The sequence below is a fragment of the Triturus cristatus genome, chromosome 1_1 (genome assembly GCF_964204655.1).
Source record: "Triturus cristatus chromosome 1_1, aTriCri1.1, whole genome shotgun sequence".
NCBI classification, from domain to species: Eukaryota; Metazoa; Chordata; class Amphibia; order Caudata; family Salamandridae; genus Triturus; species Triturus cristatus.
In genome coordinates this window covers 660280950-660308916 of record NC_140579.1, presented here as the reverse complement: position 1 = coordinate 660308916, position 27967 = coordinate 660280950, and the positions used below count along the sequence as shown (strand labels likewise).

At 41.8% G+C, this 27967-nt stretch overlaps 1 pseudogene across 1 annotated transcript; it reads right to left on the bottom strand.

The window, feature by feature from the left end:
- Positions 1-6: 6 nt before the first annotated feature.
- LOC146870814 (acidic mammalian chitinase-like) lies at positions 7-27647 on the bottom strand (annotated as a pseudogene). The gene is made up of 8 exons (XR_014978845.1): positions 27486-27647; positions 23969-23977; positions 21539-21654; positions 21069-21191; positions 20704-20890; positions 5103-5222; positions 4859-5000; positions 7-275 (listed from the first exon to the last, which is right to left on the bottom strand). The product of XR_014978845.1 is annotated as an acidic mammalian chitinase-like (transcript).
- Between the last annotated feature and the right edge of the window lie 320 nt (positions 27648-27967).

Genomic DNA, 27967 nt, shown 5'->3' with positions numbered 1-27967 from the left:
ATGTGCTCAGTAGTGTGACTTGCATTGTGGCCAGTTGCAGCAGGAACAGCTGGCATCAAAGACCAAGCCGGTCTGGCACGCCTGTTGATAGGTATTTCCATTCAAGCAGTTGTAGAAGCCGTTCTTCTGTGTTGGGTTCGGGTAGGGGCCGTTGGCTTTACCAGCACAGAATCCACTGCCACCAGAGCGGCTTCCACCGCTGCTGCCTCCGCTGCTGCCTCCACCACCACTGGGGGCTGGAGCTGCTGTGACTGGGACTGCAGGGGAGATTCAGCCTAAAAGGGCATGGACAAAAGGTACCAATGAGGGGAAATACTCTGCAATCCAATTCTAGTCAAACATGGTCTGCTAAATTAGCCCAAGAATCTGATGTTGCGGCCTACTTAAATGTCCACTTAATTAATTATGAATGCTTCTTTTTAGGTCTCGCCTAGCGAGACTATAGAGAGCGGGTTTGAAAAGTGCTCCCAAAAAGCGGATTGCCTTGCTAGCACGCGCACAATCACGCGCATCGTGCCGCCATGCAATCCGCCTTTTGGGAGCACTTCAAAGGGTCCGCTCCCCCGCCCCCAAGCGCGCGCGCACCACGCTCCGCCGGGCTTGTTCAGGTTTGATGCCGCGGTGGGGGGCGGGTGCTGGTGCGCACAAGGCAGAGCAGTGTTAACAGCTTGCGGTGATTTACTAGCTTCACAGGTGATTTCTGGCTTGCGGGCGCGTTTATAACTGATTACACACAGTCTAGGTAAAACTTAAGAGGTAGAGCAGTAGTGTTGCTGCGTACCCACGATGTTGCTGTGAGTTCACCCGAAGGTCACCAGTTAAGGACACATTAATTATTCAAAAGGCACAGGGAGATTAAGCGATTTGCCCAGTACAATCACTTATTTCATGGTGCTCGGTCTGGCCGCAGCTCTGCAGTGCAGTGCTGCTCGCACCCATGGCACGTTGTTTCTTTGTGCCTGAACGCGCTTTCATTGCAAAACACATTCATGCAATGTATTTATCTTGTTTGTTTTTTAATAACCATAACGCCGGTTTCACTGGCCGCCATGCAGATTGGGAACGTTATTCTGTCACCGCGGCGTCCAGCCCAATGCCCAGTTTCATGTTTTGTTGTTGTTATTTTTTAATGACCATGGTGCCTGCCTCCCAGGCTGCCATGCACAGATTGGAAATGTATGTTTTTTTCCAAACACTTCCTGCTTGTGATTGCGAAGCCAGTGCTTGTGAAGCTAGCACTTTGCCTCCCAGTATTGGTGCTAATACCTGAGCCCGGGGCATTGGTTCAGTCACAAGGATCTTGGTTCGGGCCCCGGGTGTTAAACCTGTGGACTCTCTCAGCATGGCAGATCCCCACACTGTTGGATATTTCTACACCCTCGGCCCCTCCCGTTCACTGCTAGCGGTAGGTATCGTGGGAAACAGTTTTACTAATCAAGGAGTCTGACCGGACTTGTTTTAAGATTGCTGCTCCACCTAGAAATACTCAAATGTAAATGAATGCGGAGCCGATTTTACAAGCGCCATGCTTTGATTTTATTTCCGAGTGCTGCGCTTTTTTTCCAATTGCTGTTCCACCTAAAAATGCTCAAATATAAATCAATGCGGCGCCGATTTCACAACAAGCGCCATGCTTAAATGTTATTTGCAGCCTGACCCCGTCAGAACACTAGAGCCTCCTCCACCACCACCTTTTGCTCCGAGGTTGCTGCTCGCAGTTCACTCCCGTTTGAAATAACAGCAGCATTTGCGTATGTGAGTGCCTTGTTTTAACATGGCCACTGGCAGCTACACACGTACTGGGCGAATCGCTTTTTAAAAAAATTGCTGCCACCTAAAAATGCTTAAATGTAAATGCGCTTTTTTCACTATTGCTCGGCAACCTCCATTTTTTTTTTAAATGCTCAAATTTGCATTAGCGTGGTGCTGATTTTAAAAGCCCGCGCTTTAATTTTATTTGCAGCTTCATCTGCTCCCCCTCCACCCACCCAAAATAGGCTGCCCATTTGACGCTCCTCCCACGCCTTCACCAGCGGCAAAAGCCTCTTCCAGCCATAATAATCAGCCGCTGTGTCGAGCTCCAACCTGTCCGCCTCCCCTCCTTTCCCTGCAGCAGCTAATCAGCAGCACACAACACCAGAAAGAGTTGTGTGGCTGCCGGCACTCGATGCATGTGAGTATTGGTTTTGTTACATATATCTTTAAAATATCAACTTACTTTCATAGACTCGCAAATGGTACAGTTACTTCTTAGTTAAGCCTTCTTCGCTGATTGTAGTAGACATGCCACATTAGTTCTCCGAAATGCATCCTACTGCTTAAGTGTTACTATGGAAACAGAGGATTAAGACATAAGATGTTTTTTCTTTACTAACACGCTTCTAAGTTGGACATAAAAGCCTAATTCGAAAATTACCGTTTGCTCGGTGACAAAAGTTTTTTTTTTTCTAGACTATGTTCGGGAACATTCTTCCTGCTTTCCATCACGTGTAAATTAACTCAACCAAGCACATTTTTGCCAGGACCTTCCCAGGGCAGTTGGATATAAATTTCGTTCTCTCCTTCTGAACAAAAATAACTATGCTTCCCTTTATTGATGTCAGCATAAATCGAAAGTGGCACATCTGTGTTCGCACAGTCATGTGCCCTTCGTTGCACCCCCAGCTGCTAAAAAACTAGGGAAAAGGTATATTTATAATACTGACCAGGATTTAAAATACTGCTATTGCAAAAAGCACAAGCTATAATGCCTCCCAAACCAGGATAAAAATTGTCAATTTTTCGCAGCTTCCCCTTCTTACCCCAATAGGATAGCATTACAATTAGAAGGCCTTTTCCAACTAGCCCCTTCCTTCCCACATCTGTTTTTGTTCATTCCTCTCCCTCCCTTCCATTAGCAGGTCTCGCATTTGCGAGAGTTTAAGCTATTGACATTGTAAATGACAATGCCTTTTATTTATTTGTTGGTTTTCAAAACGGATAAATGAAAGGCATTGTCATTTACAATGCCAACAGATTAAAGTCTCGCAAATGCAAGACCTATTGCATTGCAAATGCTTGTTTAAATTCTGTTAATTGGTTCTGTATGGCATGACCATAATGTGGACCTGTGCCATATAATTTCCTTAGCATCTTGTGGGGGTGAAATGCAACAGGTAGCATGGTTTTGAGAACACATGGTCTTACCGGAAAGAAAGGGCAGACAAAAGGAATATGAAGAGCCCACAATTATGAATCCTCAGCGGGGCACGGAAATAAGGGGCTGCAGATAGACCTTGCTTCATTCCAAGAAGTGAGGCACAAGCACTGTAGAAACGGGGAACAGCCATTACAACGCGGTTTTTACCACGCGCAGCTTTTACATCGCATGCGTTACAACGCATGCGATGTTACAACGCAATGCCATTACATCGCAAGTCTTTACATCGACTTGCGCTAGATGGCGTGCTAACATTACAAATAGTGTAGTTTACTATTCCAACACCTTCCCTACTGTTACGTGGACTGGAGTTGGAATAGTAAATTACACTTTTCTAATGTTAGCACGCCATCTAGTGCAAGTCGATGTAAAGACTTGCGCTGTAATGGCATAGCGTTGTAACATCGCATGCGTTGTAACGCATGCGATGTAACTGCACGCGTTGTAATGACACGCGTTGTAATGTCATACATCCGTAGAAACACATCCAGACACAGGCAGAATACTATGAAGGAAACTGACCATCATATCCATCAAGTCTGCCAAGCCCCTGGTTACCGAAGCCAGGCCAGATGTGCCTTTAACACAACCTCACCTTTCTACTAATGTTTGCTCCCATGTGTACCATGTTTGCATTATGAAACTCAAATTCTACATTGTCTCCACCCATAGTGTTAAAAAATGTTTGCATGCATTCAGCATTAATAAAGCTATTAATATCACTTTCACAACCCCAGCTTTTGCACAGATCGTATGGACCTTCTTAATGACCCCTTTATGAGTCAGGCAGGCATATGCTGTCTGAATGTGGGCAACCACGGAAGGAGGAAACCATCCGTTGTCCCTGCTTCACACCATATCTACAGTAATAAGCTGTGTTTCTTTGGAATAAGGACAATCTGGATCCAGGATAAGCAGAGACCTCATTCATTCCCTAGTCAAAAATCTTTATTAAGCACATGAGGTTTTACACACCTATAGACCCTCCCAGCTCTGTAAAGCAACCCTATTATTCTGAACCTAGATGCTAGGAGTTTCTGAGACAGGTATTCAGTTTCTATTACTTTACACTTTAATGCTCTCAGTTGTATTACATGATTAGGGTGCTATGTAGAGTTTGACAGAGTTGCCATCCGTCCTATTTAGAGTGTACACATGGTGGTACACTCCAAATAGGACGGTAGTCTTGCATTTATTAAACTCTAAAGTGATTTAACTGGTTAAATACATTCATTACAATGATCTCTGTGTCTTACACAACATTTGGTATTATTTGTACTAAATTATAAAAATCATTTTGTTGGCAGTGTCAGTTTGTCTAGGTTGGAGTGCACTGGTTTTTCAATACCAACAAAACAGAATAAACCCTTAGTCGGTGAGGGTGGGAGACACTGTACAGGAGAAACGCTACTGGTGGTAAACTCCGGCTAGATTCAACTTCATTATGTACTGCTATTTACAACGTATAGGAAATTCCCAGCTAGAAATGTCTTGTAAAACCTTACCATTAATCCTCTTTTTACAATACTGTGCCCAGTCATTGTATGTATAATACATGAATAAACTGAAATCCTCATTAAGCGCTCAGTTGCATAAAGGATGACAACTGAGAAAAAAGAAAACAGGAAGATGTCCTTCAAATGTATGATCAATCCTCACCTGAAGCTTGTACTCCAAGAGTAGTCTTCAGCACAGTGATCAGAGGAAACTTGCCCTGGTTGCAGAATGTGCCAGTAAAGTCGTCCAGGTCAAGGGCCCACACCAATGCACCAGCCAGATTGTTCTTCATCAGCCACTCAGCCTGTAAGGATTAGATGCAACTTACTGCTATAAACATCAGTAAATTTTTGTTGCCTCCAGCCTTTGCAAAATATGATGGAACAGGCCAATCTGTATAGAATACCTTGAGCGTGAAACTCTTCACATTGTCATATCCAAGCCACTGGTTGCCCTGGTATGCGTAGGGGACCTCTTCAGCAGATGACTAGTTATCAGTAGCTCCATTCTTCTGGAACGTGCAGATCTGTAAAGATTAGAGGTTGTATGAAATGTTCATTAATTTTATTTTTGTTTTGAGTGGTATAATGTACTGGCCAGAAATAACACCAAAGTCAATGAATGTGATAGAGATCAGGGTGTATATAATATCCCTACTTCCACGGATAGAGTAATCTCACAGTTACACGCACATACATTCTTCATACACTAGGGCCCATTTCACTAACATACGCTCAAATACTCTACCAGCAATAACCTGTGGAAAGAAAAACTCCTAAACACCCTGCATCTATATCGAGGTCGATAAGATCTAGTTATTGTGACTGCCCTTAAACATAATCTAAACAATCTATACAATAATAATCAAAATATAATACTCAATAATTGACAAGAAATAATAACCAACACCATATTCAAAATTATATTGCTTTATCTAAAATGAGTCAAAGAAATTAATCAGAATAAATCATTTTTCTCATAGTTACCTATTCTAGCTAAATGTCAGAACGGGTCAGGACAAGTCTCTCGATAAAGTCTCTCAAGACGAAGTCCTCTCAGCAACGATCCTCACCAACGCAGATTCGGAACGCGGCAAAAGGCAAATGGCAAGTGGCAAAAACCCTCTCTAGGCTAACAATTCTTATAGTGAATTAAACAAAGGAAAGACACATTTTGTATTGACTTCTTCCGTCGAACCTCTGAGCAAAGCGAGAAGGAAAGGATGTAGCATCGCTACATTTGAAAATCTCCGCTCAGGAAAAATCACAAAATAAACATAACGGAACAGGAACCAACTGTATCTTGTAGTTTCCACATCTCCTCGGCAATGAGATCATAGTTCAGAGTCTTTCTTTAAAGCTCCTTTGTTTCCCAAAGCTGCCAAGGACGTTTCATTTCATTTGGAGATCGCCCAAAACTGCTGCTGTCCTCACGGAAAGTTTTAACCAGGCAAAGCAAGGACTGTGGTCAGCTGACTTCAGGACCATATTCAGCAAGGCTCTCTCTCGTCACAGTTTTCTACTCGAGGCCAGGCTCTACATGTCGGCCATCTTTACTTAGGCCACAATAGGCCACAATAGACCATCTTAACCCCTTCGCTGCTGCGGACATTCCGCTGCAGCGCTGGGGGGGGCAGGGGGGCAGCGCGGCGGGCCTGTGCTCATGACGGAGCCGCTCCGTCATGAGCCACAGTTGAGCTGTGCTCATGACGGAACGGTTCCGTCATGACTCCGCCCATTTGCGTTGTCGCCCCGCACAGGCGGGGAAACAGCGCCGCGCAGGCGGAGCGGCCGCCGACAGGATTGTCATGACGGAACCGTTCCGTCATGAGCACACGGCAACCGTGGCTCATGACGGAACGGTTCCGTCATGAGCAGGGAAGGGGTTAATTAAAAGAGACAAAAACAACGTTACCACACCATAGTGATTGAACAGTGTTAACCCCACTAATACCCTTATGTGTATGTAATTATCTAGCTCTTGCAACATAGGAAAGCATTAATTCGAAAAGCGTTTTGTGCTTAAAATAAACAGCACACAGCAATCTTTAAACATGTAAACACGCACATTATTATTAAACAGCACACTTATGCGTTCCCACGTGTAATTCTCTCTTGTTAAAACAAACGAGTTGATTAGTATAAACACTTACACAAGACAAATAATTAATAATTAATAATTAATAAATTAATATAACAAATAGACATGCCAGAGCTTCAAAACCCAGTTAATTTTCAAACTGAAAACTCTGCTCTAGCAATCCCCCCTTTGGTGATTTTATCACCAAATAAACCCAAAAAAAAAAATTAGTGAAAATTTAGTCCCATTTTAGGAGAAATCGGAAATGTCTTTTTCTCCTTACACAACACTACACACCAGTCACTCTTTCATCATCCCTCTTTGTTTCCAAATAAACACTCTCCCTCAATTCTTCTAATTCAATTTCTTGTGGTTCTCTTTTCAACCTTTTGTTTTTCTTCTCTTTATTTAATTTCTTTTTCCCTCTCCTGTTTTTACAACACACACACACTAATCTCAGTATCAATAAAGCAACAATTATACAAGTTAAAGGAAACAATATCCTACCTATAATAGTACTACCTATTTTTGCAATAAAATCTTTAACAGCTATCACCTTATTAGCTATTTTAGTCCATAAACTCTCAGCTTCAAGTGGTACTAATTCTTCATGCAAATCAGTAATATTTTTGATATAGACCTTCAGGTCTTTGCTTTCGTCTGGAATGTAAGTGCAACAATGTTGAACTTTCAGCATTCCACAAACTCCACCCTCCTTGGCCAATAGAATATCAAGGGCAAGTCGATTTTGCATTGACATGGCACGTACGGCACTTAATTCCGTATTCACTAAAAGAAACCCTCCAGCGGTATTTGTCGATAAGCGATCCACCACTGTTGACAGTTTCCGAATTCCATAAGCATTTAAAGAAATTCCCACTGCTGGAATTAAAACCCCAAAAATATCACCCACAATTTCAGACCAGGTTTCTCTCTTGAAACGCATTAGTAAATTAATATGTTCTACATCTCTTATTTTATCTATATGGAAAATCTTTGGAAAGACCAGGCCCACATAACACGTGCCATACCAATGGTCAGGCAACTTGTAATAAGCCTTGTTCCCACAAACATAGTACACTCCTGGGAAAACTGTATCTTCTCCACCTCTGAAACCCCAACCTGTTGCAATGAAGTATGTATCATGGCACTCACTAGTCCCAACAAAATATGTATCATATTGGGATTTCCTCCTTGTAATGCATAGCTTACCCTTCTGTGGTGCATCTAGAGCTAAAGTTGGACTAGCCCCATTTCTCAATTCTTTTCCCATCTCAATGTCCCAAATTGTCTCACTTACTTCATGTTTCCCTGCTTTCTCATGCATGTTCAATCTCCTTTCCTCTACCATATCCAGGAAAGCTTTCTCCTCTTCTTTCAGACTGCAAGTTAAATTATTCTTAAAAATGTAATCTAATGTTAATCCTTTCTCTTCAATAAAAATTTCACCAAAAGTGTTAGCTTCTTTAGCTGGATTCAGCTCTTTGTTCATTGGCAAATGCCCAAAAATACTATCTCTGTTAGACATCTTATAATCTATCTTCCCTAACAAATAGAAAACACTACTTAATATACTACATGAAATACCATATGTAGCTGGCAAATGATGATAAGTAACACCCTCTGAAACGGATGCAGGTAATTGCATACAAACGTAGCAATCCCTAACTTCCATTGTTTTCACATATTCGTATAACAACTTCGAAAAAACATTACTAGAAAAATTATTAATTGACCTATCTTTGTGTATGTAAGTATTACTAATTCTAGTCGGAACTACTTTTTGCGAATTCTTCTCTATATCTGTCATATTTTCTGTATGCATCTCAAATGTAACTTTAAAAGTAACTAATAAAACTAAAACTCCCCATAGTAGCATTAATAATCCAGTACAGCAGCAGCACATTCTACACCATCTTCTTAAGAAGGCACATCTACTTTGATTATTCTCTATGTTAGCCATTTTACTACTTTGACTTTGTCTTTTGACTTAGCCTCTACTACTCCACTACTGTAATTTCCCAACTTTGGATTACTTCAGACAACTGAATTTCAGACTTTCTCCTTTCACTTTTTTCTCCAAGTGATTTCTCAGTTCACTCAATTTGGATATTCATCAGTTTTCACTCCTTCTTCTTCAGTAACATCAAATTGTATCAGATCATCAACAACATCTTGTACATCATCTGACTCTTCTCCAATGTCAGTCAGGATAACTTTTAAGATTCCAACAGATTCTTCCTTTTCCTCAACCACTTTTCTCAAGATCCCCTCCGGATTATCTCGAGTCACTGTTTCTTCTTCTCCTTCTTCAGACAGTGCCACATAAGACCATTCCGGTGATCTGTACTTTTGGTTGGGTCTTCTTATTCTTTTTATTTCCTCAGGTTCTCTTGATTCTTCTTGCTCCTTTCTTTTTACTTCATTTTGACTCGATACTTCATTCACTTGTTCAGCTTTTGATGTATTTGCTCTTATTATTCTGTATCTCAATCTCTTTACTCTGTTGTTAGGCCAACGATCTCCTCTTATCACCTTTTTCGGCCTAATTTCTTTATTATTTCTTTCTCCAATCCAAGTTCTCTTTCTCAGAACTCGACCCTCTGTTTGTTCATTCTCACTCTCATCCAATTCTGTTTCAAGTGCCTTCTGTTTTCGTTTTCTAGCAGTTTTCTTTTTCTCCACAGTTTCTTTCACCACTGTTTGAGACTTCCCTACTCCTGTCCCTCCTCGGGTCTCCGACACGCAATCTTCTTGCTGTCTACTTGTCCCTTCACCTAGCTTGTCAAGAATGTTCCCTACACCTCCTCGGGGGTCTTCCGCAATCTGTCCCTCTCTATCTTCTTCTGACCCTGCTTCTTCAGGTATAATCTCAAGTGGTTCTTCAGTCTCCTCCTCTTCTGATTCAGGAGTAATCTCTGTGGAATTGCTCTTTTCTTTTCTTTTTTTCTTCACTGCTTTTTGAAATTTCAGGCTCTCTTACAGAATCTGATCTCCTTTCTGAGACTCCCAATGGTTCTCCTGAAGCCTTTTCTGCTTCTTTTCTCAGTTGTTCTGTATCTTCATCATCACTGGAATCCGATTCTTCAAAGTACTCTTTACCAGTTCCCTCTTTTGGGTTTGGAACTCTCAGAGTATGACTTGCATGTATCTAGTTTTTCACACCAGCACACTTTACTGCAGTTGTTGTAGTCAGAATGACTTGTCTCGGCCTTCCCCACCTTGGAACCAAGCAATTTCTTCTTCTGTGCACCTTAATCCTCACCCAGTCTCCTGGACTCAGATCATGGGCTTGCTCCTTCTCAAGTGTGGTAGCTTCTTCTCCAACCTGGTGAAACACAGAATGAACTGCGTCAGCCAGGCCTTTACAGTAATCCAAAATCATGTCATCAGTTATTGTCATCAACTTATTGACAGGTACAAATGCATGAGGCATTGCACGTCCCATGATTATTTCGTGCGGACTTAAACCAGTAGTTCTATCTGGAGTAGATCTAATAGTCATTAGCACTAGAGGCAAGACGTCGGGCCATTTCATTCCAGTGGCTAAGCACATTTTACCAATCCTGTTCTTGATTGTGCCGTTTATCTGCTCAACCACACCAGAAGCCTCTGGTCTGTATGCACAATGTAGCTTCTGCTGTATGCTTAATGCTTAATGCTTCACAAATCAAACTCATGAGTTCATTATAGAAGTGTCCACCTCTATCAGACTCAATCGTTACTGGAAACCCGTACCTAGGAATCAATTCCCTTAACAGTAACTTTGCCACTGTTATTCCATCATTTCTCCTAGTCGGATAGGCCTCAACCCATCTTGAAAACAAACAAACTACCACTAGAACATACCTCAGTCTGTTCACTTGGGGCATTTCAATGAAATCAATCTGCATTCTTGTAAAAGGACCTCCTTCTCTGCCTATTGTTCCCAGACTCACCACTGTCTTTTTCCCAGTGTTAAATTGCTGACAAATCAAACACCTTTGACAGATGCTCTCTGCAATTGTCCTAAACTTTGCATTGTACCAAGTCTGTTTAAAAGACCTGATCATCGCATCCCTCCCCAAATGTCCCTGGCCATGATACATTCTTGCCATTGACGACAAAATGGAGTTTGGCATTACTGGTCTGCCATCCCTATAGACCCGAACATGGTCTGTCTCTCTCGGGGCACAACCTGCCTTAATCCAATCTTTTTTCTCTTCCTCTCCTGCCTCATCCTGCAACTGCTTCACTTCATCCCATGTCTCTAAGACATTAGTAAACATCACAGAGCAAAAAGACATTTCACCCTCTCGTTCCCGATTAATAGACTGATTGTACTTCGCACAGTATTGAGCAATGTCATTGGCATAACGGTTTCCAACCGTTACAAAATCCTCTCCTGGTCCATGGGCAGCACACTTTACAACTGCTAACTTCTTAGGCAGCTGTATCGCCTCAAGTAATTTCCCAATCACTTCAGCATTCTTTATTGGAGTTCCACTCGATGTCAAGAAACCTCTTTGTAGCCAAAGCTGGCCAAAATCATGCACAACTCCAAATCCATACTGACTATCAGTCATCACAGTCGTCCTCAAATCTTTCCCAATTTCACAAGCTCTTGTCAATGCCACCAATTCAGCAACTTGTGCAGATTTCACTCCTTTCAATGGTGATGCTTCCATAACCTCACACCGCATATGCTGCACATAGCACACCATCATCATTTCTCAGGCATGAACCATCCACAAACAACACATGATCACTCTCATGCAAGGGAAGATCCCTTATGTCTGGTCTCGGTTTTGTACAGTAATCAAGCACATCCAAACAATCGTGATCATCTTCTGTCTTCACACCCACATTTTCAATATCCGGCAAAAGTGTCGCTGGATTCACATTTACACATCTCTCAAGAGTCACATTCGATGCGCCTAGAATCACTTTCTCATATTTAGTCAGCCGACTATGTGACATGTACTGAGTTCTGCTTCTTGTCAAAAGAATTGCCACATTGTGAGGTACGAATACCCTTACAGGATATCCCATTATGATTCCCTCACTCTGTTCCAGACTCCTGCATGTTGCAGCCACAGATTTCAGACAACCTGGTAAACCCACAGCTACAGGGTCAAGTGTCGATGAGAAGTACGCAATAGGCCTTCTCAGTAATCCATGCTTCTGAATTAACACTGAAAGTGCACATCCATTTCTCTCACTGCAGTACAATTCAAACTCCTTCTCGTAGTCAGGCATACCCAAAGCTGGAGTCTCACACATTCTATTTTTGAGCTCTTCAAATGCTGCCATTTGTTCTCCATCTAGTTCCAATGGGTCTGTCATCTCACTTTTTGTCAGTTTAATCAGTGGCTTTACTATCAGCGAAAAATTAATTATCCACTGACGACAATAACCCACCATACCCAGGAACATTCTCACTTCCCTCTGGGTCTTTGGGGCTTTCATTTCCCTGATGATTCTGATTCTGTCATCAGTCACTTTTCTCAGACCTTTTTCAATATTGTGTCCAAGATAATGCACCTCTTTCTTGCAAAATTGCAATTTGGCTGGAGATACCTTTAACCCTCCATCTGCCAGATGATTCAGTAAAGCTATGGTATCTACTTCACAAGCTTCACGTGTCTTTGATGCCACAAGTAGGTCATCAATATATTGTACTAGTACTGAGTTTTCAGGCATGATCAATCTCTCCGGAAAGAAAAACCCCTAAACACCCTGCATCTATATCGAGGTCGATAAGATCTAGTTATTGTGACTGCCCTTAAACATAATCTAAACAATCTATACAATAATAATCAAAATATAATACTCAATAATTGACAAGAAATAATAACCAACACCATATTCAAAATTATATTGCTTTATCTAAAATGAGTCAAAGAAATTAATCAGAATAAATCATTTTTCTCATAGTTACCTATTCTAGCTAAATGTCAGAACGGGTCAGGACAAGTCTCTCGATAAAGTCTCTCAAGACGAAGTCCTCTCAGCAACGATCCTCACCAACGCAGATTCGGAACGCGGCAAAAGGCAAATGGCAAGTGGCAAAAACCCTCTCTAGGCTAACAATTCTTATAGTGAATTAAACAAAGGAAAGACACATTTTGTATTGACTTCTTCCGTCGAACCTCTGAGCAAAGCGAGAAGGAAAGGATGTAGCATCGCTACATTTGAAAATCTCCGCTCAGGAAAAATCACAAAATAAACATAACGGAACAGGAACCAACTGTATCTTGTAGTTTCCACATCTCCTCGGCAATGAGATCATAGTTCAGAGTCTTTCTTTAAAGCTCCTTTGTTTCCCAAAGCTGCCAAGGACGTTTCATTTCATTTGGAGATCGCCCAAAACTGCTGCTGTCCTCACGGAAAGTTTTAACCAGGCAAAGCAAGGACTGTGGTCAGCTGACTTCAGGACCATATTCAGCAAGGCTCTCTCTCGTCACAGTTTTCTACTCGAGGCCAGGCTCTACATGTCGGCCATCTTTACTTAGGCCACAATAGGCCACAATAGACCATCTTAACCCCTTCGCTGCTGCGGACATTCCGCTGCAGCGCTGGGGGGGGCAGGGGGGCAGCGCGGCGGGCCTGTGCTCATGACGGAGCCGCTCCGTCATGAGCCACAGTTGAGCTGTGCTCATGACGGAACGGTTCCGTCATGACTCCGCCCATTTGCGTTGTCGCCCCGCACAGGCGGGGAAACAGCGCCGCGCAGGCGGAGCGGCCGCCGACAGGATTGTCATGACGGAACCGTTCCGTCATGAGCACACGGCAACCGTGGCTCATGACGGAACGGTTCCGTCATGAGCAGGGAAGGGGTTAATTAAAAGAGACAAAAACAACGTTACCACACCATAGTGATTGAACAGTGTTAACCCCACTAATACCCTTATGTGTATGTAATTATCTAGCTCTTGCAACATAGGAAAGCATTAATTCGAAAAGCGTTTTGTGCTTAAAATAAACAGCACACAGCAATCTTTAAACATGTAAACACGCACATTATTATTAAACAGCACACTTATGCGTTCCCACGTGTAATTCTCTCTTGTTAAAACAAACGAGTTGATTAGTATAAACACTTACACAAGACAAATAATTAATAATTAATAATTAATAAATTAATATAACAAATAGACATGCCAGAGCTTCAAAACCCAGTTAATTTTCAAACTGAAAACTCTGCTCTAGCAATCCCCCCTTTGGTGATTTTATCACCAAATAAACCCAAAAAAAAAAATTAGTGAAAATTTAGTCCCATTTTAGGAGAAATCGGAAATGTCTTTTTCTCCTTACACAACACTACACACCAGTCACTCTTTCATCATCCCTCTTTGTTTCCAAATAAACACTCTCCCTCAATTCTTCTAATTCAATTTCTTGTGGTTCTCTTTTCAACCTTTTGTTTTTCTTCTCTTTATTTAATTTCTTTTTCCCTCTCCTGTTTTTACAACACACACACACTAATCTCAGTATCAATAAAGCAACAATTATACAAGTTAAAGGAAACAATATCCTACCTATAATAGTACTACCTATTTTTGCAATAAAATCTTTAACAGCTATCACCTTATTAGCTATTTTAGTCCATAAACTCTCAGCTTCAAGTGGTACTAATTCTTCATGCAAATCAGTAATATTTTTGATATAGACCTTCAGGTCTTTGCTTTCGTCTGGAATGTAAGTGCAACAATGTTGAACTTTCAGCATTCCACAAACTCCACCCTCCTTGGCCAATAGAATATCAAGGGCAAGTCGATTTTGCATTGACATGGCACGTACGGCACTTAATTCCGTATTCACTAAAAGAAACCCTCCAGCGGTATTTGTCGATAAGCGATCCACCACTGTTGACAGTTTCCGAATTCCATAAGCATTTAAAGAAATTCCCACTGCTGGAATTAAAACCCCAAAAATATCACCCACAATTTCAGACCAGGTTTCTCTCTTGAAACGCATTAGTAAATTAATATGTTCTACATCTCTTATTTTATCTATATGGAAAATCTTTGGAAAGACCAGGCCCACATAACACGTGCCATACCAATGGTCAGGCAACTTGTAATAAGCCTTGTTCCCACAAACATAGTACACTCCTGGGAAAACTGTATCTTCTCCACCTCTGAAACCCCAACCTGTTGCAATGAAGTATGTATCATGGCACTCACTAGTCCCAACAAAATATGTATCATATTGGGATTTCCTCCTTGTAATGCATAGCTTACCCTTCTGTGGTGCATCTAGAGCTAAAGTTGGACTAGCCCCATTTCTCAATTCTTTTCCCATCTCAATGTCCCAAATTGTCTCACTTACTTCATGTTTCCCTGCTTTCTCATGCATGTTCAATCTCCTTTCCTCTACCATATCCAGGAAAGCTTTCTCCTCTTCTTTCAGACTGCAAGTTAAATTATTCTTAAAAATGTAATCTAATGTTAATCCTTTCTCTTCAATAAAAATTTCACCAAAAGTGTTAGCTTCTTTAGCTGGATTCAGCTCTTTGTTCATTGGCAAATGCCCAAAAATACTATCTCTGTTAGACATCTTATAATCTATCTTCCCTAACAAATAGAAAACACTACTTAATATACTACATGAAATACCATATGTAGCTGGCAAATGATGATAAGTAACACCCTCTGAAACGGATGCAGGTAATTGCATACAAACGTAGCAATCCCTAACTTCCATTGTTTTCACATATTCGTATAACAACTTCGAAAAAACATTACTAGAAAAATTATTAATTGACCTATCTTTGTGTATGTAAGTATTACTAATTCTAGTCGGAACTACTTTTTGCGAATTCTTCTCTATATCTGTCATATTTTCTGTATGCATCTCAAATGTAACTTTAAAAGTAACTAATAAAACTAAAACTCCCCATAGTAGCATTAATAATCCAGTACAGCAGCAGCACATTCTACACCATCTTCTTAAGAAGGCACATCTACTTTGATTATTCTCTATGTTAGCCATTTTACTACTTTGACTTTGTCTTTTGACTTAGCCTCTACTACTCCACTACTGTAATTTCCCAACTTTGGATTACTTCAGACAACTGAATTTCAGACTTTCTCCTTTCACTTTTTTCTCCAAGTGATTTCTCAGTTCACTCAATTTGGATATTCATCAGTTTTCACTCCTTCTTCTTCAGTAACATCAAATTGTATCAGATCATCAACAACATCTTGTACATCATCTGACTCTTCTCCAATGTCAGTCAGGATAACTTTTAAGATTCCAACAGATTCTTCCTTTTCCTCAACCACTTTTCTCAAGATCCCCTCCGGATTATCTCGAGTCACTGTTTCTTCTTCTCCTTCTTCAGACAGTGCCACATAAGACCATTCCGGTGATCTGTACTTTTGGTTGGGTCTTCTTATTCTTTTTATTTCCTCAGGTTCTCTTGATTCTTCTTGCTCCTTTCTTTTTACTTCATTTTGACTCGATACTTCATTCACTTGTTCAGCTTTTGATGTATTTGCTCTTATTATTCTGTATCTCAATCTCTTTACTCTGTTGTTAGGCCAACGATCTCCTCTTATCACCTTTTTCGGCCTAATTTCTTTATTATTTCTTTCTCCAATCCAAGTTCTCTTTCTCAGAACTCGACCCTCTGTTTGTTCATTCTCACTCTCATCCAATTCTGTTTCAAGTGCCTTCTGTTTTCGTTTTCTAGCAGTTTTCTTTTTCTCCACAGTTTCTTTCACCACTGTTTGAGACTTCCCTACTCCTGTCCCTCCTCGGGTCTCCGACACGCAATCTTCTTGCTGTCTACTTGTCCCTTCACCTAGCTTGTCAAGAATGTTCCCTACACCTCCTCGGGGGTCTTCCGCAATCTGTCCCTCTCTATCTTCTTCTGACCCTGCTTCTTCAGGTATAATCTCAAGTGGTTCTTCAGTCTCCTCCTCTTCTGATTCAGGAGTAATCTCTGTGGAATTGCTCTTTTCTTTTCTTTTTTTCTTCACTGCTTTTTGAAATTTCAGGCTCTCTTACAGAATCTGATCTCCTTTCTGAGACTCCCAATGGTTCTCCTGAAGCCTTTTCTGCTTCTTTTCTCAGTTGTTCTGTATCTTCATCATCACTGGAATCCGATTCTTCAAAGTACTCTTTACCAGTTCCCTCTTTTGGGTTTGGAACTCTCAGAGTATGACTTGCATGTATCTAGTTTTTCACACCAGCACACTTTACTGCAGTTGTTGTAGTCAGAATGACTTGTCTCGGCCTTCCCCACCTTGGAACCAAGCAATTTCTTCTTCTGTGCACCTTAATCCTCACCCAGTCTCCTGGACTCAGATCATGGGCTTGCTCCTTCTCAAGTGTGGTAGCTTCTTCTCCAACCTGGTGAAACACAGAATGAACTGCGTCAGCCAGGCCTTTACAGTAATCCAAAATCATGTCATCAGTTATTGTCATCAACTTATTGACAGGTACAAATGCATGAGGCATTGCACGTCCCATGATTATTTCGTGCGGACTTAAACCAGTAGTTCTATCTGGAGTAGATCTAATAGTCATTAGCACTAGAGGCAAGACGTCGGGCCATTTCATTCCAGTGGCTAAGCACATTTTACCAATCCTGTTCTTGATTGTGCCGTTTATCTGCTCAACCACACCAGAAGCCTCTGGTCTGTATGCACAATGTAGCTTCTGCTGTATGCTTAATGCTTAATGCTTCACAAATCAAACTCATGAGTTCATTATAGAAGTGTCCACCTCTATCAGACTCAATCGTTACTGGAAACCCGTACCTAGGAATCAATTCCCTTAACAGTAACTTTGCCACTGTTATTCCATCATTTCTCCTAGTCGGATAGGCCTCAACCCATCTTGAAAACAAACAAACTACCACTAGAACATACCTCAGTCTGTTCACTTGGGGCATTTCAATGAAATCAATCTGCATTCTTGTAAAAGGACCTCCTTCTCTGCCTATTGTTCCCAGACTCACCACTGTCTTTTTCCCAGTGTTAAATTGCTGACAAATCAAACACCTTTGACAGATGCTCTCTGCAATTGTCCTAAACTTTGCATTGTACCAAGTCTGTTTAAAAGACCTGATCATCGCATCCCTCCCCAAATGTCCCTGGCCATGATACATTCTTGCCATTGACGACAAAATGGAGTTTGGCATTACTGGTCTGCCATCCCTATAGACCCGAACATGGTCTGTCTCTCTCGGGGCACAACCTGCCTTAATCCAATCTTTTTTCTCTTCCTCTCCTGCCTCATCCTGCAACTGCTTCACTTCATCCCATGTCTCTAAGACATTAGTAAACATCACAGAGCAAAAAGACATTTCACCCTCTCGTTCCCGATTAATAGACTGATTGTACTTCGCACAGTATTGAGCAATGTCATTGGCATAACGGTTTCCAACCGTTACAAAATCCTCTCCTGGTCCATGGGCAGCACACTTTACAACTGCTAACTTCTTAGGCAGCTGTATCGCCTCAAGTAATTTCCCAATCACTTCAGCATTCTTTATTGGAGTTCCACTCGATGTCAAGAAACCTCTTTGTAGCCAAAGCTGGCCAAAATCATGCACAACTCCAAATCCATACTGACTATCAGTCATCACAGTCGTCCTCAAATCTTTCCCAATTTCACAAGCTCTTGTCAATGCCACCAATTCAGCAACTTGTGCAGATTTCACTCCTTTCAATGGTGATGCTTCCATAACCTCACACCGCATATGCTGCACATAGCACACCATCATCATTTCTCAGGCATGAACCATCCACAAACAACACATGATCACTCTCATGCAAGGGAAGATCCCTTATGTCTGGTCTCGGTTTTGTACAGTAATCAAGCACATCCAAACAATCGTGATCATCTTCTGTCTTCACACCCACATTTTCAATATCCGGCAAAAGTGTCGCTGGATTCACATTTACACATCTCTCAAGAGTCACATTCGATGCGCCTAGAATCACTTTCTCATATTTAGTCAGCCGACTATGTGACATGTACTGAGTTCTGCTTCTTGTCAAAAGAATTGCCACATTGTGAGGTACGAATACCCTTACAGGATATCCCATTATGATTCCCTCACTCTGTTCCAGACTCCTGCATGTTGCAGCCACAGATTTCAGACAACCTGGTAAACCCACAGCTACAGGGTCAAGTGTCGATGAGAAGTACGCAATAGGCCTTCTCAGTAATCCATGCTTCTGAATTAACACTGAAAGTGCACATCCATTTCTCTCACTGCAGTACAATTCAAACTCCTTCTCGTAGTCAGGCATACCCAAAGCTGGAGTCTCACACATTCTATTTTTGAGCTCTTCAAATGCTGCCATTTGTTCTCCATCTAGTTCCAATGGGTCTGTCATCTCACTTTTTGTCAGTTTAATCAGTGGCTTTACTATCAGCGAAAAATTAATTATCCACTGACGACAATAACCCACCATACCCAGGAACATTCTCACTTCCCTCTGGGTCTTTGGGGCTTTCATTTCCCTGATGATTCTGATTCTGTCATCAGTCACTTTTCTCAGACCTTTTTCAATATTGTGTCCAAGATAATGCACCTCTTTCTTGCAAAATTGCAATTTGGCTGGAGATACCTTTAACCCTCCATCTGCCAGATGATTCAGTAAAGCTATGGTATCTACTTCACAAGCTTCACGTGTCTTTGATGCCACAAGTAGGTCATCAATATATTGTACTAGTACTGAGTTTTCAGGCATGATCAATCTCTCCGGAAAGAAAAACCCCTAAACACCCTGCATCTATATCGAGGTCGATAAGATCTAGTTATTGTGACTGCCCTTAAACATAATCTAAACAATCTATACAATAATAATCAAAATATAATACTCAATAATTGACAAGAAATAATAACCAACACCATATTCAAAATTATATTGCTTTATCTAAAATGAGTCAAAGAAATTAATCAGAATAAATCATTTTTCTCATAGTTACCTATTCTAGCTAAATGTCAGAACGGGTCAGGACAAGTCTCTCGATAAAGTCTCTCAAGACGAAGTCCTCTCAGCAACGATCCTCACCAACGCAGATTCGGAACGCGGCAAAAGGCAAATGGCAAGTGGCAAAAACCCTCTCTAGGCTAACAATTCTTATAGCGAATTAAACAAAGGAAAGACACATTTTGTATTGACTTCTTCCGTCGAACCTCTGAGCAAAGCGAGAAGGAAAGGATGTAGCATCGCTACATTTGAAAATCTCCGCTCAGGAAAAATCACAAAATAAACATAACGGAACAGGAACCAACTGTATCTTGTAGTTTCCACATCTCCTCGGCAATGAGATCATAGTTCAGAGTCTTTCTTTAAAGCTCCTTTGTTTCCCAAAGCTGCCAAGGACGTTTCATTTCATTTGGAGATCGCCCAAAACTGCTGCTGTCCTCACGGAAAGTTTTAACCAGGCAAAGCAAGGACTGTGGTCAGCTGACTTCAGGACCATATTCAGCAAGGCTCTCTCTCGTCACAGTTTTCTACTCGAGGCCAGGCTCTACATGTCGGCCATCTTTACTTAGGCCACAATAGGCCACAATAGACCATCTTAATTAAAAGAGACAAAAACAACGTTACCACAGCATAGTGATTGAACAGTGTTAACCCCACTAATACCCTTATGTGTATGTAATTATCTAGCTCTTGCAACATAGGAAAGCATTAATTCGAAAAGCGTTTTGTGCTTAAAATAAACAGCACACAGCAATCTTTAAACATGTAAACACGCACATTATTATTAAACAGCACACTTATGCGTTCCCACGTGTAATTCTCTCTTGTTAAAACAAACAAGTTGATTAGTATAAACACTTACACAAGACAAATAATTAATAATTAATAATTAATAAATTAATATAACAAATAGACATGCCAGAGCTTCAAAACCCAGTTAATTTTCAAACTGAAAACTCTGCTCTAGCAAATGTGTCAAAGTACATGTACCTCATAGTAGGCCCAGAACCCAGCTTGTCTGGTGTACGGCCCCGCAGGACCAGCTCCAGATGTTGGAGCTGCGATGCCATTGTTGGATGGATTGCTCAGAATAAAAGTGTGTCCATAGGTGGGAAATCCAACAATGAGTTTAAAAGCTGGCGCACCATTGTTCAGCCAGTAGTTCATGACGTAATCCCACAAAGATATTAGTTGTTTTCAAGTTAAACTCTTTGTGAGTAGTGCACAAAATTTCATAACAAATTCATACATACTTTGAGAGTCTCTCAAACTGGCCACTTGACAAAGATTAATTGAAAATATCAGCCGATGACTAAACAGCATGTCATCACTTTTGGTCTGTCACTATACTTACGACATTCAAGTAAGCGTTTGCCCCAGTAGCAGAAGGATTGGTGTACAAGGGGCTGTTCTCCCATGTGTATCCCTCCCAGGATCCGTGCAAATCGTAGGTCATCACATGGATGTAGTCCAGAGCCCTGCCGGAAAAGGCATACGCGTAAATAGGCTGCTGTACTATATCGTAAGGGCACTGTACAGAATTTACAGGACAAGTGGCAGATACAGTTATATTTCCTGTGGTTGTACTATCCTGATGCACCAGCAGATCAGGTTGTTCTTTAGTGTTTGGATTTCCTATTAGATGCCTGTCATGTGGCAGCCTACTCTTCTTGCCCATATCATTTACTGCCAGAATGCACACAGACTGTGAGCATTAAGACCAACCTTCTAAACATTAAACTTTCACATTTTAATGTGTAATGATTATTGGAGCTCCTGCATGCAACATTATTAAACCCATCCCCAGAAAGAAGACTGTACTCACGCCGAGAGCTGAGGGATCCGATACCCAGCCTGGATATTGGAGATGCCTGCTGCCACAGCAGCTGTGACCGTGAGCCGGGGCTTGTTGCTCTGACTTGCCTCCTGCTCAAAGGCTGCCTGTATTTTTCTATAAAGAAAGGAAGAAATTGAAAATCGAGTTTATAATGGAGGGAATGGCTACTCTAGCATTTATGAGTAAATTCATCAAAAATACCTCCCTCCAGACAGCCTGGGCAATTACTAGTTGAAAAGATATCTTCTAGCACAATATACAGTCTTTGTTAAAATGATCCCTTACAGAAGGGCTTCTTTGTTCTAGAGTACAAGCCTCTCCAGCAGGAAAGACAACTCCACATAGGTCAAGAACTAAGGATTTACACCTGCTTTCAACATCTCATCAGGGAAAAGGGAACAAGACACCATGCCCATGTCCCTGGAAATGTCCAAAGTTTCCTGAGGATCAGAGCTATGGTGTCAGTACAATATTCATTAAACAAGGATCTAATGGACTTTGCTTTGGAAACAATGAACACCACCATCAAAGTGGAAAAGAAAATCAAAACATTGGGAAAGGCAGAGGAATCAAGATGCAAAGAAGGGGTAACAGTAGCTACTCAGAAACCTCAAGAATTATTTCAAACTCTGTACATAAGAATAGGTCAGTTCTCCATAGAGTGTCGCAGGCAGGAATGCTAGCCCTGCAGCAGTTGGATGAGCTAAGTTGCATATCAATTTTTAAGATAACCTTATTGAATTGAGAGAAGTTAATAAAACACTTTTTTCATATTTTAAGCTTTGTAAGAGCTTTTTTGTTAGAATGTAAACAATATTTGTAGAGTCTACATTTTTGTTTTATGTGCACTCGGCTTGTTTCCAGACTTTAAAAAAAGTGGAGTAGAAAGTTATAAAAAGTTAAACAATAATCTAAATATCCTTTCTAGATCAGATTTAAGAGATTATCTGCAGACAGCAATATTCTTTAAAATGGTATTGCAGCCTACAGAGCCACTAACCAAATATTTTGCATGCCAGAGGTTAAGTTATTCCACCCTCGGGTGGTAGATGTTCTAGCATTCCCATTGCCTTCCTGAAACTATTATTTCCAGGTTGGCTCCCTTATTTGCCCCCTTGATCACTAGTGTTCTTGATGACTCACCAGGTTAGCACCTCTAGTCTCCTCTGCAGCATCCTGGAGAAGCCCTTCCACACCCAGTCATCCTGATGTCTGCTTGGAGCATCCGTCCTCAGTTGGCTGCCTAGTGCCCACTCCCCCAGCCTCCGGCAGCATGGCATGCTTCCAGTCTCCTCAACCATTGTATGGCACTCTTTCCTAGTGTCTCCGCGACCCTTGTCTTTAAAACTGAGGCCTAGATTCCACTAGTCACCAAGACAGAAAGGGCTGTCTGGTGCTTTTGTTGCTGTCTGACTGACATCACTATCACTCCACTTGCCCCTAGTCTCTCACGTAGCAGGTGGAACCCTTGTCTGTCTATTGGAAGCTTTGTGCAAATGTCTCCCTGTTGCTGAATGGTACTTCATGTCCCGCTGGCTGGATGTGGCACTAGTATCGGTAACAACTGGCTGGCACCCTTGTGCACCCAAGAATTGCCTGGTGACCTTTTTATCTGCTTGGTAGTTGGCTACCTGTTATGGCCTGCTTCCAGTATCTATGCCCAGTTAATGGATTCCTGCCCATGTCATGGTTGCTGGGCGACAGTTTCATTACAGTGTCATCAATGATTACCGAATGCATTTGGGTTTGAATTGTTGGGCAGTTATTTACTGGGCTGTTCAGGGCTGGTGGTCTGTAAGCTGTGCTGAATAAATACTTGAACTTGGACCAGTACTTATTATTGGCGATGAAGATGGGATATGAGAGATGAGAAGAGTAAGGATGTTATAGCTGAAGAAAGTGCGGTTCAAGAAATTAACAAAGATGGTGGCAAGGTGGGAGAATTTGATAAACTAGGTAAAGGTGATACTAGTAAGAAGGTCGTTAGTGAGGGCAGCGTTGTTTCTGGACGAGGACATAGTGGTTTCAAGTGCTTTAGGTGCAGTAGTGAAGGACACCTGTCTAATAGCCCTGGTTTTTATGCAAGATTTGCTACATGTAAATGTGGCAAGAAGGGGCATAATGCAAGGGTGTGTCGCGTTGTTGGTGCCAAAGGTCAGACTGTACATTGTGTGGAGGGAGAAAGGAAAATTGTGCCGAGTGTGAGAGATGATGGAGTGGTAGACAGTGACAAGTTAGAGATGCCTGAGTGTGAAATTGCAATTGGAGGTGAGCAACTGTCGGTCCTTGCTGATTCGGTTTCACCGTACACCATGGTTGGAGATAATAACTGGGAGGCAGTGTTTGGTAAGAAGGCGATTGAATTGTCTTCATCGGATATCAGTCCAGTGAGGTATGGAGGTGTCAAAATTGATGTACTTGGATTTGCTGTGATGAAGATACAATTTTTAGAGAGAAACAGTAGGACAAATCTATGTTGCCAAGAGAGGTGACAATTTATTAGGATGGAGACATCAGAGAGATTTAGGTATAACGTTTAATCCGAATGGTCCACAAAAGTTTTTGTTGCTTTCTACAGGAGAATTACCTGAGGAAGTTCATTCACAGGTTCCTAGAGTTTTTAGTGATGGGTTAGATTTGTTGAAGAATTTTGAGCATAAGATTGTTTTGAAAGAAAGCGTTCAACCTTTTGTAAGCAATGATGGAACCCTTGGAGCAAGAATTAAAGAAACTTCTGAAGGCGGGGGTGATTGAGGAGATCGAATGTTCTGAGTGGTTGGCCCTGATTGTTTTGGCATTTAAGGATGGGGTCAAACAGACCAGGATGTGTGTGGACTTGAGGTGTCTAAACAAACACATTTGGGTGGACAGGCAGCCTCTGCCAAATACATCAGAGAAGCTAGCTTTGATTAAGGATGCTAAATTGTTCAGTGTCATGGATCTATCCTCTGCCTACCATCTGTTTAGCTCCATCCCAGTCTCCAGGCATCTCACATCATTTGTGACCCTTTTAGACGCCTATAGGTTCATCTGGATGCCTTTTGGGTTAGCCTCTGCGGCTGTTTGTTTCCAGAGGGTCATGAGGAGGGTTTTGGAGGGGGTGCACAAGGTTCTGATTTTTCAAGACGATATCATGGTTTACGGCAGAGATCAACAGGAGCGGTTTCAAGAAGCTGGCCTAGTACTAAAGAAGGAAAAGTGCATATTTTGAGTGACTTCAGGGAATTACCCTGGACACAAAATTTTGGGTAAGGGGATAAGCCCTAAATTGAACTTGGCTGAAAGAATTGTGAAGGCACCCACTCCACAAAACAGAGACCAAGTGCATTCTTTCTTGCGGTTGGCTGAATTTTGTTCAAAGTTTATTCCCAATTTTGCTGATTTGTCTCCACCTTTAAGGTTACTATTGAAGAAGAATTCTAAATTTGTGTGGTCTGAGGAGTGTACCAATGCTTTCAAGAGCATCAAGGATGCTATTTCTAAAATGCCTACTCTTGGGCATTTTGATGTATGCAAAAAGACTGTACTGTCAACAGATGCCTGTATGCGTGGTTTATGTGCTGTCCTTTCCCAGGTTGTGGATGGTGAGCCTAAGGTAATAGCTTTTGCTTCTCGTTCTCTCAGAGGGGCAGAGAAAAGCTATTCCGTGATTGAGTGGGAAGCACTGGCTGTGTTTTGGGTCATTCGGCATTATACGTTTTTTTTTGTGGGGAATCCCGATTATAATCAAATCTGATCACCGGCCATTGTGTCAAGTATTTACATGCTGAGAGGTGGAAAATGTATCACCTCGAATTAAGAGATGGATGGAAGGGTTGTCTGAGTTCAATTTCTCGGTGGAATATGTGCCTGGTGTTAAGAACATGGCTGCAGATTGCTTATCAAGATTGCACCTAGATCATAGTGGGGATGAAGTGGAGAAATCCCTGGTGCATGGGTTTGTGAATCTGCAGTCAAATCTTAAGAGTGGTCTGTGGCCTGCAAGAATGACAATAGTTTGGACTTGCCGAAAAATTTCATTGTTAAAGGTTGGCCTGAGGATAAAGATGTGCCTGATTCCTTAAAGGGTTTCCTAAATGTAAAGGACGAATTGTGCATTATTGAAGAGAGACTCTATAGGGGAGACGGAGTAGTACCTCCGGTTGATCTTAGAAACATGCTTATTAACTTAACGCATGAAGGGCACCTGGAAAGTAACCTAACTAAAGCAAGAGTTCGAGAATGGTACTGGTGCCCGGTAATGGACCGTCAAGTATAAGAGGTTGTCAAGGATTGCTAGGAATGTGCCAGCAATGACAAGAGCAAGAACACATGCATAGTTCCTTTGTATCCGGTGGAGATCCCTGTGCAAACATGGTCCAAGCTAGGATTAGATATTGCAGGACCCTTTGAACTTTTGGCATATGACTAACGCTATGTTCTGTTGTTGGTTGATTACACTTCCAAATGGGTTGTCACCAAGTGTGTGTCCTAGGTTCATACCAGAACAGTGATAGAGTTCCTCCCTGTGGAATTTTCTAGAGAAGCTATTCCAAATTATCTTACTACAGACAATGGGGTTCAAATTGCATCTCATGACATGTGCCTTTTTTTCAACCAAGTGTCTATTGCACATCATAAGACTGCTCTGTATTCTCTACAAGCTAATGGTTTGGTGAAGAGCATGAACAAGTTAGTGAAGAGTTGTGCTCAGAGAGCTCTGCAAACCAAAGCCTCTTTGAAGTGCATGCTTAGGGAGATGTGGTGGGCTCACCGCAACACACCCAACTGTGTAACATCCGTCTCTACCTTTTCTGTTTTGAGAGGCAGGAAACCTCATGATAAGTTGAATCCTGCGGGGTTGAGATTGGGTGGAATGGTGGAAAAGGATGGAGAATTGACTACTAAGAGAGAGTCTTACTAGGAGAGATACAAGCCTCAGTTTGATAAGAAAAAAAGGGTTCAGTTTAGATGTTGGTGTGTGGGGAGAGAGTGCAAGTCAGGAGACCTGGGTTTCCTAAAAAAGGTCGCTCTAGATTCATAGGTCCTTTTATAATCTCAGAGTTGAGAAAAACGTTGCGGTCCTGGACTCTGGAGATGTTTGGAGCATGTCTAGGCTGGCAAAGTGTCATGATAGATTTATGAAATCCAACAGGAATTTTGTGGATGGGTGTAGCACTGACCCAGCCGGTCGACCTGCTGTGCACAGTTGAGTTTTGGTACAAATCCCTTCGTCTAGGAGACCTAGAGCTCGACCGTTGTAGCATAGTAAATATGCTATGATATAAGTGAAATTATTCCTTTGCTTTTTTTTTCTTATTTTTCTTCCGTGTTCTTTTGTTTTATGTTATATTGGGGGGAGGGGGAGGAGATGTGTTATGGCCTGCTTCTAGGATATATGGCCAGTTCATGGATTCCTGTCCACGTCATGGTTGCTGGGTGACAGCGTCATTCCAGTGTCATCAATGATTACATGGTGCATTTGTTCTGGGGCTGATGTTTGGGTTTGAATTGTTGGGCAGTTATTTACTGGGCTGTTCAGTGCTGGTGGTCTGTAAGATGTGCTGAATAAATACTTGAACTTGGACCAAGACTTTGTGTGTAATTACAAGTCTACCTTATCTCCCTGTTCATTGGCTGGCTCCCTTATCTCTGCAAACCAGATCTCTGGCTGACTGAGTGGATGACTCAGTTGTCTCCTCACTGGCTAGTTTATTCAATTTTTGCCCTGACCTTCCCAATGGCTGGCCTACACCATTACTTCTCCACTGACTGCAAATCATGCGTCCCTGGTGATGGATACTCAGGTAGCCATACTCAAACATACATGCTCATATTGTTATCTTTTCAGCTCACTACTGCTCTTGCCCTCCTCGCCATCTGGCTTGTGTTGATGTTCCTTTCTTCCCACAGACTTTGCCCTTCGTAAACCTAGGGTATAATTGCTCTTCCTCACCTGGACCAGAGTAGTGAAGAGTTGTTTGTCCTGGGGTGGGCTTCCTCTGGACCCAGGGTACTCCCAGTCAAAGTCCAATCCATCAAACCCATACTGACGCATGAAACTGATGACAGAGGGGATGAAGGTCTGACGGTTCTGTGAAGTTGAGACCATGGGGGTGAATCTTAAAAAGGAGAAAGATGAAAGGGTCAGGGTCATTTTGGAGAGTGCTGGCAGTGTGCAGAGTGGATAATGGATGCAATTGCAGGCACCACTTTTTTAAAACTCATGCCCTGATAGCAGTCACAAGTCATGCTGCTTAATCTTTCAAACCTTGGCCAAGGTTTTTTACATTTTGCTGCGAGGAAGAAAAATCTGAGATTCAGTGCAAAGACGTCTTTCAGAATCGAATGCTTGATTTAGTTTTATCTACGTTTTCTAATGAGAACAAGCACCATCTACGACCTAGTGAAGTGTTACTATTTTTCATAAATTATTCA